This window comes from Gigantopelta aegis, chromosome 11 (assembly GCF_016097555.1).
Source record: "Gigantopelta aegis isolate Gae_Host chromosome 11, Gae_host_genome, whole genome shotgun sequence".
NCBI classification, from domain to species: domain Eukaryota; kingdom Metazoa; phylum Mollusca; class Gastropoda; order Neomphalida; family Peltospiridae; genus Gigantopelta; species Gigantopelta aegis.
Genome location: NC_054709.1, coordinates 16,956,143 through 16,968,425, shown reverse-complemented (window position 1 = coordinate 16,968,425; position 12,283 = coordinate 16,956,143).

The following is a 12,283-nucleotide window of genomic DNA, read 5'->3' as shown; positions in this document are numbered from 1 at the left end:
GAATAATGATACCATAGGCGATTAATTCTACTACCAGTATCGCACCTTAGACTATTAATCCTATGACCAATCGCACCTTAGGCGATTAATCCTACGACTAATGATACCATACACACTTAATCCTACGACCAGTCTCGCACCTTAGGGGATTAATCCTACCTCCAATTGCATCTTAGGCGATTAATCTTACGACTGATCGCAACTCAGGCGATTAATTCTACGGTCAATCGCACCATAGTGATTGCTCTACCACAGAGTTACACCCAACTGACCACGCTTCCTTCTATTGCCCTTTAAGAGTTTGTAATAATTTGAATTTGATACTTAACAAATAGCGTCGAACAGATTCAGATCTGCTTAGAAGCGGTTTTAACCAGTTTAAGTCTCGCATCACGTGCGACTTCGGTCTCGTAATTAAAAATGGATTCCTTTACAGGAAGCTATCGATTTCTAACAGCCTGTTCCACCGAAGGAACGCCGTTTGATTAGAACATCGACCACACTCCGTCATGTGTTATTATGGCTTATGTAAACCAGTGGTTAATTCGTCGAGTTTCGAGACTGGCAGGTGTTGTGTTCGTATCCCGGAACCTTTTTTAAATTTTTACTTCTTTTTTTATTTATTTTTTATCCCACTGCCCCCTTTCCTTTCTCTCCTTTGAATTCCGTCTCATTTCTTCCCAGTCTGGCAACTCCTCCTATCTTTCAACTTCTTTTGCTGTCCACCTCCACATCACAGTCCTTGTCTCTCCAACCGCGACATGTGCTTGTCTCTTGTGGCTATCGGTGCCACACACCTGCTATTTCCCATCAGCTTTTAGCTGTGGGCTTAGTCTGACCACTTCGAGGTAGTGTTCAATAGTTACTTCTGGCATTGTTAAGAGGCACTTGTAACTACCTACTATACACCCCTACTACCGGCGGTCGTTAGTTAGTGCCGTGGATCAGACCAGCTTTATTAGCGGCAGTGGACGAGGGTGCCAGGTGGGTGCAGGGAAGTACAAAGAGACTGCACCCATGGAGGAAGTTGAGACAGGTAGGCGATGGTGTGTGGACAGCCCAGAAGACAGAGTCGGAGGAAACTGCCAGAAAGGGTCGAAACGTGGGAGAATTTGGAAAGTTGTTTATATATACTACTCAAAAGAATTTAAGGGTCAAAAATTTATAACCAAATAAGTTTCAGAGTGTATTAGATTGATGATCTAAACTATACCAAAAATTTAATTTATTGTTCCATATTTACAAAATTCCACAAATAAACGTCACTGTATACAAGAAAGTCACATGACATGCTGTCAAAGTTGAAGGTTGTCAAACATGGATTTTACACATCAGAACATTCGTTTAATAGTGTGCGAATACACTCGACACATCGTTGCCTTATGCTGTTGATCAGACGTCTGAAGAACTCTTGGGGAATGGCCTGCCACTCTGCCATAAGAAGTTGACCCAGGTCATGAAGGTTGGCCGGAGGGGCATGGTTATCCCGAACTCTCCTGCCTAATTCGTCCCAGGCGTGCTTTATTGGGGCCAAGTCAGGCGAATATGCTGGCCAATCCATCCTGGCGAGAAAGTCCGTTACCAACCTGGCGCGGTGGGGTCTGGCATTGTCATCCTGCAGAACTGCCCCGCCGCCAATCTGCTGAAGGCCTGGGAGAACCAACGGCCGGATAATCTCATTCAGATAGCGGATTCCATTCAGATTGCCATCCACCACATAGAGGGGGGTCCTGTGGTGGATAGAGATGCCGCCCCACACCATGACGCTGCCACCACCGAACCGGTGACGTTGTCTAACGTTAACGTCAGCGAAGCGCTCCCCAGGACGTCTGTAGACACGAACCCGACCGTCGTTGAACTGGAGACTAAACCTGGACTCATCAGTGAACATCACTCGACCCCACTGAACACGTTGCCACCGCAGATGAAGCGTGCACCAGTGACGTCTGGCCGTTCTGTGACGTGGTAGGAGTGGTGGTCGAACAGCCTGGCGACGGCAGCGTAGATTATTGGATCTCAGACGATTGCGTATGGTTTGATCAGACACTCGAGTTCCAGTCGCAGTCCGCAGATTGTCACGTAATCGGCATGCAGTGGTTGTGCATTGACGTAGATCCATATTGGTGATGTAGCGGTCCTCTCTATTTGTAGTGCTTCGGGGTCTTCCCGAACGTGGACGATTTCGAACAGAATTCGTTGCTTGGTACCGTTGCCACAGTTGGCCAACGACACTCTGACTGACTCCAAGTCTCAGAGCAACATTTCTTTGCGTATTGCCATCCTGAAGTCAAGCAATAGCCCTTCCTCGATCTTCGATAGTCAGTTGACGTCGTACCATTGTCGAATTTGGAGTGTGCACCGTACACGAACGCAAGCTCCAATTATACGGAAATTCAGCATTGGGAACATGGAATACACATGCAAAGCGTGCAAATGAAGCGCTTTGTGAAAAAGCAAGTTATGGGCACTTAGCAGACCTTTCGCTTTCGCCCTAATTTACGTGCAAATGTAAGCATGTTTTCGCCATTAGAACTAGTCAACAGTGTCAATGACAGTGGATTTTAATTCATTTATGGGTTGCTTAGACCCACTTTCGTCAAAATGGAACAATACCATGCGTGACATTATGGTCTAGCTAATATAATTGACATTCAGAAAATAATGTCGAAAATATCGTCTCACCCTTAAATTCTTTTGAGTAGTATATATATTAATATAATGAGAATGATAGGCAAGAATAGATGAGCAAGATAAATGAATGTGTAAACCAACTTTGACGGGATTTGAATCACAGTCGTCAGCTTGATTGTCCAGCAGCTTATCTACTAGACCACGGAGCCTGCTTTATCTCAGACTAGACGGAAAACAGCAACCCTGGTAATGAACCACAGCAATCGGCAGTGCCCCGTTGATTACCGCTATGTTTTCAATTCTTCACGGCATTTCTTTTGCCGTGGAACTTTCAAAAAAAAATTTTATGTTACTTTAAAAAAAAAAAAATACTTATTATTTGTAATACTGAAAATTTTTAAAAACCTCTCTTACACATTAATCATCTTAAGGAAAACAGTTTATTGTGTTTAACGACACCATTAGAGCACACTGATTTATTAATCATCGGCTATTGGATGTCAAACATTTGGTAATTTGATATATAGTCTTAGAGAGGAAACCCGCTACATTTGTTTCCCATTAGTAGCAAGGGCTCTTGTATATGCAACACCCCACAGACAGGATAGCACATACCACTGGTTGGAACGAGAAATAGCCCAATGGGCCCACCAACGGGGATCGATCGCAGACCGACCGCGCATCAAACTGAACTACGTCCCGCCCCTCACTTTGGAAAATGGCACAGAGACTGTAGTCACAGGAATTCTTTAAAATCGTAGACCCTAGTTTCAACCCGTGAAAATTAAGACTAAATCTACAAATCTGTAACACATTTGGATAAAATTATAATAGAGTGAAATTAGGAAATACCCTAGAAATAAAACAATAGACTAGAGCTCGCCTCCATAGCCGTTACTTCTCAAAGGTATATGCGTTTTTAAAGCTATGAAAAATGCATTTCGTGGTATTAGAACACCAGGGCCCAATTTAACAAAACATCGTAAGTCTAGTTTTGTACGTAAACGTAAATCTACGACTAAACCACAATTCTTATATCTATTATAGTATAACAAATATAGTTAGAAATACACATATTTCTTCTCTTTTTTTTGTCCTTAAAATGTTCCATTTTTCTTAATGGTGTAATTTTCTTCAGAAGTTTGTGCACGGCAGGAAAAATAATCTCTTATTTCTGAATACACAGAATTTGTGCAGAACATCTTTTAAGGGACAATCTGTACATTTAATACATTTGCTCATAGTTGTACGACATTATAGGCTTGCAAACGAATCACTACGCATCTTTACTAATTTTGAGGGCAGAATGATGGAATACATGGTAAAAAGGTCTCAGGTTAGCACATTTTGCCCGCATATCTGTATCATTTTTACCCGAATTTGAGATTTTGCTCCAGCACTAGGGGGTAGTTGCCGCCCCACACCCCCTGGCTCGTACGCTTATGCATTTGCTAAATTATCAGCAGCGGTGGAACCAAAAAATATTTAGGGGGGGGGGGGGGGGCACTAATGGGAAAAGGATGCATGAACCATCTTGTTACAAGGGCATCCTAATGACGGGGGGTGGGGGGAGGGGAAGGCACTGGAATATCTCTCAATGGACGGGAAGGGGCACACACATTCTCTCTCTCTCTCTCTCTCTCTCTCTCTCTCTCTCTCTCTCTCTCTCTCTCTCTCACACACACACACACACACACACACACACTCTTCCATTTGGATGGGATAAAATGATAAAATACGAAATAAGACCAACAAATATTTTTAAAATTTTTTAAATGGAGAGGTATCGGAAGAATATGTAATAATGCAGTTTTTACTAGTTTTAATAATAGGCACATATGCCTTTGTCTAGGAGGGGTGGGACGTAGTCCAGTGGTAAAGCGCTCGTTTGATGCACTGTCGATCTAGGATCGATCTCCGTCGGTGAGCCCATTGGGTTATTTCTCGTTCCAGCCAGTGCACCACGACTGGTATTTCAAAGGCCGTGGTATTTCCTATCCTGTCTGTGGGTTGGTGCATATAAACAAGGCAAAATGTAGCGGCTTTCCTCTCTAAGACAATATCAAAATTACCAAATGTTTGACATCCAATAGCCGGTAATTAATAAATCAATATGCTCTAGTGGTATCTTTAAACAAAACAGACTTTAACTATGTCTTTGTCTAGGAACTATATTTTTTACAAAGACTATCATGTGTTTTCAGCGACTGTTAAATTGATGTCAACTAACAGAGACTTTTTAACGACTGTAATTACATATTAAATATATTTGTCTAAATAAAATATAAGTGGCTGTATATTATACATGTTTCTGATTGTCCTAGTGTCTAAACCGGATTCGTTTTGGACAGATAAAATATGCCGGTTTAGACAGTGTCGGTGTAAACATATTTCGTCCAGATGTCATGTCATGTCATAGGGTTTTACGTGCACATTCAGAACAAGCTGTTGTAGCGCACGCCTGTCGTGGGCACACGAGCCGGCCTTGGCCGGTTCCTCCGTCCATGACAGGAAAGGTGGGGGGGAGGGGAGAGGAGGGACCGCCTGCACTGGCAGGTGCAAGGGAGCACCAGCAGCCCGATCGAATTGGTAGCAGGCAGGTGGGGGTGGTGGTGGTGCTATGGAATTTTGAATGGAGCCGTTAATGCCAAAGAGAAAGGGGTGCGCAATTTTGATTGAGGAAATTTGGCGCAATTTTGAACGGTCGGTCGAAAGGTAAATGGCCGAGCTAATATAGGTTTTGATATTAGTGAATCGAGAGTAGCTCGTTAATTATAGACCTCTATGATGCTGGGTGTCTCCCTAGGTTGCCCATAGGACCTATAGTATAAAGGGCCCGACGGCCTCCGATCGCGGCACGACAACCCAGGGGAGACTCGTGCAGTTGTGTCCAGAGTTACGGTTCTCTGTCACACATATAGTTTTCCGGATGGTTTTTTTTTTTCACAATGCCTCGAAATATTTAACTTATATGTTGTGTGTAGCTTTATCCTGCACTGTTACAGACCAAGTTTGACTTTTATGATGATCTACTAATTTTTCAAAGAGTTTTGGTCCATGACGAGAGAGAGAGAGAGAGAGAGAGAGAGAGAGAGAGACAGAGAGAGACAGACAGAGACAGAGAGAGAGACAGAGAGACACAGAGAGATGTGAATTCATTTAAAAAAAAAAAAAATTCTATATCTGCAAGATCGGTTCAGAAAAAATTAAATCTTCAAATTATGTCACTTTTAACTAATTTGCAGAGGTTATTCTATTACTTATTCTATAACAAATTATTATTATATCTTAAGCAAATATATCTTGATTTAATTAGTATCCAATATGGCAAGTTTACGAAGTTAAGGGAATCTGAACGACAAAACCTTTATCCACGATCAAAGTCATATCTCTTCACCGTACAGTCGAATGGACATTCCGCAAAATAGTGGATGATTCCATGAATCTCCATCTAATACCTCATCTATAGGAGGACAGGCACTCCCGATTATATCCGTTATTGGACAACGCATCCTTCCTGCTCCGATCAAAAGAGGACTGCCACTCCCAGGGGGGGGAGAGAGAGAGAGAGAGAGAGAGAGAGAGAGAGAGAGAGAGAGAGAGAGAGAGAGAGAATGTGTGTGCCCCTTTCCCGTCCATTGAGAAATATTCCAGTGCCTTCCCCTCCCCTCTCCCCCCCTCCCCGTCATTAGGATGCCCTTGTAACAAGATGGTTTATGCATCCTTTTCCCATTAGTGACCCCCCCCCCCCCCCTAAATATTTTTTGGTTCCACCGCTGCTGATAATTTAGCAAATGCATAAGCGTACGAGCCAGGGGGTGTGGGGCGGCAACTACCCCCTAGTGCTGGAGCAAAATCTCAAATTCGGGTAAAAATGATACAGATATGCGGGCAAAATGTGCTAACCTGAGACCTTTTTACCATGTATTCCATCATTCTGCCCTCAAAATTAGTAAAGATGCGTAGTGATTCGTTTGCAAGCCTATAATGTCGTACAACTATGAGCAAATGTATTAAATGTACAGATTGTCCCTTAAAAGATGTTCTGCACAAATTCTGTGTATTCAGAAATAAGAGATTATTTTTCCTGCCGTGCACAAACTTCTGAAGAAAATTACACCATTAAGAAAAATGGAACATTTTAAGGACAAAAAAGAGAGAAGAAATATGTGTATTTCTAACTATATTTGTTATACTATAATAGATATAAGAATTGTGGTTTAGTCGTAGATTTACGTTTACGTACAAAACTAGACTTACGATGTTTTGTTAAATTGGGCCCTGGTGTTCTAATACCACGAAATGCATTTTTCATAGCTTTGAAAACGCACATACCTTTGAAAAGTAACGGCTATGGAGGCGAGCTCTAGTCTATTTTTTTATTTCTAGTGTATTTCCCAATTTCACTCTATTATAATTTTATCCAAATGTGTTACAGATTTGTAGATTTAGTCTTCATTTTCACGGGTTGAAACTAGGGTCTACGATTTTAAAGAATTCCTGTGACTACAGTCTCTGTGCCATTTTCCAAAGTGAGGGGCGGGGCGTAGTTCAGTGGTAAATCGCTCGCTTGATGCGCGGTCGGTCTGCGATCGATCCCCGTTGGTGGGCCCATTGGGCTATTTCTCGTTCCAACCAGTGGTATGTGCTATCCTGTCTGTGGGGTGTTGCATATACAAGAGCCCTTGCTACTAATGGGAAACAAATGTAGCGGGTTTCCTCTCTAAGACTATATATCAAATTACCAAATGTTTGACATCCAATAGCCGATGATTAATAAATCAGTGTGCTCTAGTGGTGTCGTTAAACAAAATAAACTTTTTTCCTTAAGATGATTAATGTGTAAGAGAGGTTTTTTAATTTTTCAGTATTACAAATAATAAGTAATTAATGTTTTTTAAAGTAACATACAAGAGAGAGAGAGAGTAAATGCGTGTAAGCGTTGTACTTTTTAAAAATGTTCTTGCCAAATGAGGGGCGGGGGGGGGGGGCTATCCCCCTCAAAATCTCCCCCAAAGTTCCCTTGGCATTACGCCTCATGTCAATGCCCCCCCCCCCCCCCCCCCCAATGGATTTTCTGGATCCGCCAGTTACCATACATTAAGCAACTGAATATTAATCAATCATTTAATTCATTATTTAAAACAAAAACCCACCAATATAATATAATATAATATAATATAATATAATATTATAATATAATATAATATAATATATATAAATTATAATATATAATATAATATAACTAAATTACACAGAAGTCATAATTAGGCTACTTTCAAATAAGTTAGTTACATTTAAGTACATGTACCTTTAGCTAATGGCTTTATATAAGGGAGGTAAATACACCTCAAGGAAACGCAGAAAAAACAATAAAATAAAACTAATATTAGGCTCTAATTTAATATGCAAACACAATATTAACATACATTTCTATAAAACATAATAACCCTTCAGTGATAAACCATAGCATGGCTATAGAGATACTTACAGCTTAACAAATATTCTTATAATAACTCATGCATCTAATTAGCAAAGCTGTGGGGTTTTTTAATCATAGCAGACATTTATAACCTTATTTCTCATTTGTAAACTTTATTTCATGCATGTTAGTAAAATAGCAAAGCGAATTAAAACTGTAGAAGTATAAAACTCAACTAGCATTCTGAGAGTACCAGTGGCGTAGGCGGGGGGGGGGGGGGGGGGGGGGGGGGGGGGGGTGTTCGGACGTTTTCGTATGTTCCAAGTTCATGGGCCAAAACTCTTTGAAAAATGCGTAGATCGCCATAAAAGTCAAACTTGGTCTGTAACAGTACGATACATGATTAAGCAACTTACAAAATATGAGATTAATATCTCAAGGCATTGTGGAAAACAAAACCATGTCGAAAACTATATGTGTGACAGAATACAATTTGTTTTGTTTAACTGGCAGGAACGAGAAATAGCCCGACAGGGGGATCGATCCTAGACCGACCGCGCATCAATCGAGCTCTTTACCATGTGCTACGCCCCCCCCCCCCCCCACTAAATAAATAATAAAAAATACCCCGGTTTAACGAACACTGTTCCATCACATCATGCAGAAAGGTTATTATATACAGTTTTCTCTTCAACTTGTCACATTTAGATATAACGGAAATAATGAAGAACGCAACACATATGAATAATGAATGAATGAATGAATGAATGTTTAACGACACTCTAGAACGAAAAATACATCGGCTAGTGGGTGTCAAACTATGGTAATCAAGACGTATGATGTCTTGTCCCAAAAATATATGGAAATAATCTGAACGACAAAACCATTATCATGATCAAAATCGTACCTCCTTACTAGGCAGAGTCGAAAGGATTTTTTGCAATATCATAATTGTTTCCACGGATCGCTGTTAGGTGCTTCATCCACAGGACGACTGCCACTCCCAGGACACTACATCATTACGCTTTCAGTAGAAAGACCCCAAGACTGAAATAAACTGTTGGAGATAAAAACAATCTGGATCGGTAAATGAATAACATTTATTTGATTTGATTTTAATTCAAGTTTCTTTCTTATATAATTCATTCAACGACTGATACGAAAGTCTGGTTGCTGTTCACACTACACGGGATATATATTTATAGTTACTTTCGTGCTTAGATATCCAATCAAGGTTCAAGCACGCTGCCCTGAGTAGGGTCTCCACGAGTACTCGGGCACGGGCGGAGTCTAGCAAGACTCCGAGTCCGTTCACAAGACTCATGTACCCGTGCAAGAAAGTGCACTCTCATTTAATTATATTTTTAACGTCATTTTACCATATGCTTGTCGCCCGTTACATTATAGGGCTATGAAACATGAAGGGAATACAATGGCTTGATTTGGCATCCATGTTCAGCGTTGGAATTAAAATGCATGATGCTATTTTACTTTATTCCTTAGTCTCATTATTATCTAAGTGTTGGGTACTTGGGCCCGGGTTCGAGTACTCGAGTCCAATAGTTTTGGACTCGTGGAGGCCCTAGCCCTAAGTACACTCCCCGGCTGTCTGGACTGTCTGTCCAGGACCGTGGGTTGGTGCACTGCTTTGCTGTAATTAGTGAGAGAGACGTCGGTGGCATGGCCTTACACCTATCCACTGAGTCGTTAATCTCACACTGGGTGGGAGCTGGTACGGGCAGACAAACCCAGTACCAAACAGCCTTAACACCGATGACTTAACCACTGCACCTGCGAGGCCGGTCTACATTCAAGTACGATTCAACATTCAAGTAAAATTCAAGTGTGCTGTCCCCGACACGTGACCCATTCATCTGAGCTGTCTTTCCCTGGTTTGGGTTAAGTGTTAGTTGTTAGTGGTTCATGAGGGAGAAGTCTGTGTAGTAGCCTTACATCTCACCGCTGATCCACGGAAGCTCACACTGGGTGGGAGCCAGTATGGGATGCCTCAAGTCCGATGAATAAATCACAGCGCAATCGACGCCGTCAACACATTTTAAAAAGACAAACGTTTGATCACCTTTTTTGCGAAGACCTGACATCATGAGTGCTTGCCACCACAACAGTATTTATTCCAATGAGTTCTATCCCGTACTAGTTTTGATTTAGTAAAGTAGTCTGGGAGTGGCAGTCCTCTTTGAGCGATGCTTGAAGGATGTGTTGTCCAGTAAAGGATCTCCCCAGGAATGGCTGTCTGCCTCTGGACGAGGCATGGAATCAACCACACTATTTTGCCAAATGTCCATTCGACTCTGCATTGTGCGGAGATACTGTTTTGGTCGTGGATAAGGGTTACGTAGTTCAGATTTGATTTCATACGAATTATGTTAACCTTGAAGCGACATTGCAAATATTTTAAGAGTACACACTTGTGTCATCATGGTCATGGGGACATCACGTTTACACAACGTTGCACTTTATTCATTCAGTAACCATGCTGTCAATAATGTCGAACAAGCAATGTATCGGCTGCTACAGGCGAGCAATAAAATACCGATGTCAAATGCATTTGCAGCAACGCACTTAATTTGTACGTAGAAACTTTACAAAGTACTTATTGATCAGACCCCGCCACGTTGACCCCCTCAACAAAAGAGTGACCTAACTTACTGGCCTCACAGGACAGGAGGAAGACCATATGGGAGACATTTGATTGGTCGAATGATCTTGAGACATGCCCAGCTCTATCCGTATTTGGCACGCACCCTGTCGACGTAGGCAAGGTACGATACTAACTAAGTTTGTACCTGTTACTTATGAGGGATTAGTGAATCGATCTGCGAATCAATCTGCAACGTCTATGATGAGCCTCGTACTGAAGTTTACAGCTGCTATAAAAAGGATAGACTTGAACACAGGTTCCCCAGGACGAGGTGTTTCGTCTCACCTAGTTTTCTAGTGTTACAGAGAAAACTAACCGCCACGATGCGGTGGCAAACCATACTTACGTGGGTTCTTTTGATAGTGATCATCGCCTGTATCCAACAAGGTAAGATTCATCTGTACTGGTTTTATGACCCGTGCTTATATATATAACACGTTTAAGAGTCCAGGAACTGACATCTTTAATATCATCACATTATAAAACTTAGTCTAGACTCAAATATTTGATAACGTAACATGCATACACTTTGTATGACCTTGGCATGACGTTAAAGGTTCAGACTCTATTAGAATGAATGGGGGAATTAATTTTTAACGACACCCCAGCACGAAAATATATATCGGCTATTGTAATCTAAATTCTTTTAGCGTTCCCCTTTAACCCTGTAGTTCATGCACGGCTCTCTCTCAGGCCATATCTCTGACATCGCCAGTGGGCTGCCTGGGACGGATACATCGGCTATTGGGTATCAAACCAATATAATATTTGTAAAAAACACAAAAACAATCAAAGTTAAATTAAGACATAATGTAAAAGAGCTGTGCAAGAAATACAAATATCACAGGTAGGTAAAGTTAAAATGTAGAATAAAATTCAGTATTTCTGAGAAATTCCAAAGCAAGTTCAGGATAGAATTGAAATGGTTCCTTCACATTTCTCTCAGGCTCTAATTTAGTTTAGAGTGTAGTCTGTAAACGTTTTAGAAGCACGGTCTGATCTTCATGAAAGGTCCTAGACAGGCAGCCCAGATAGCTGAGTTGTGTGCCCAGGACAGTGTGCTTAATTGGATATAAGCATAAAACTAAGTTAAAATGAAATGAAATTCATGAAAGATGATTGACTTTTGATTTAAATAGCCCTCCATTTAGTGACGGATTCAAAGGGTTTTGAAGGGGTTTCGAGATGGGCTTTTTTTTGGCCATTTGTATGTTAAAAATTGTACCTTTTTGCATGTTTTAAACAGAAACTGTCGTCATAATGGAATAGTAATCAAAGAAATGACGAATCTGTTTTGTTTAACGACACCACTAAAACACACTGATTAATTAACCATCGGTATTGGATGTCAAACATTTGGTGATCCTGACTCGTAGTCAACAGAGGAAATCCGCTACATTTTTCATAATGCAGAAAGGGATCTTTTATATGCATTTTCCCCACATAAAGGAAAGTACCAGAAATGACGGTTTATGTATATTCATGGCCCGTGCTTTAGAGTCTAAGACTGAACTCTTTATGGAATTGGAATGGTTTTTGACATGATGTTAAAGTCTCAGTCTATTAGA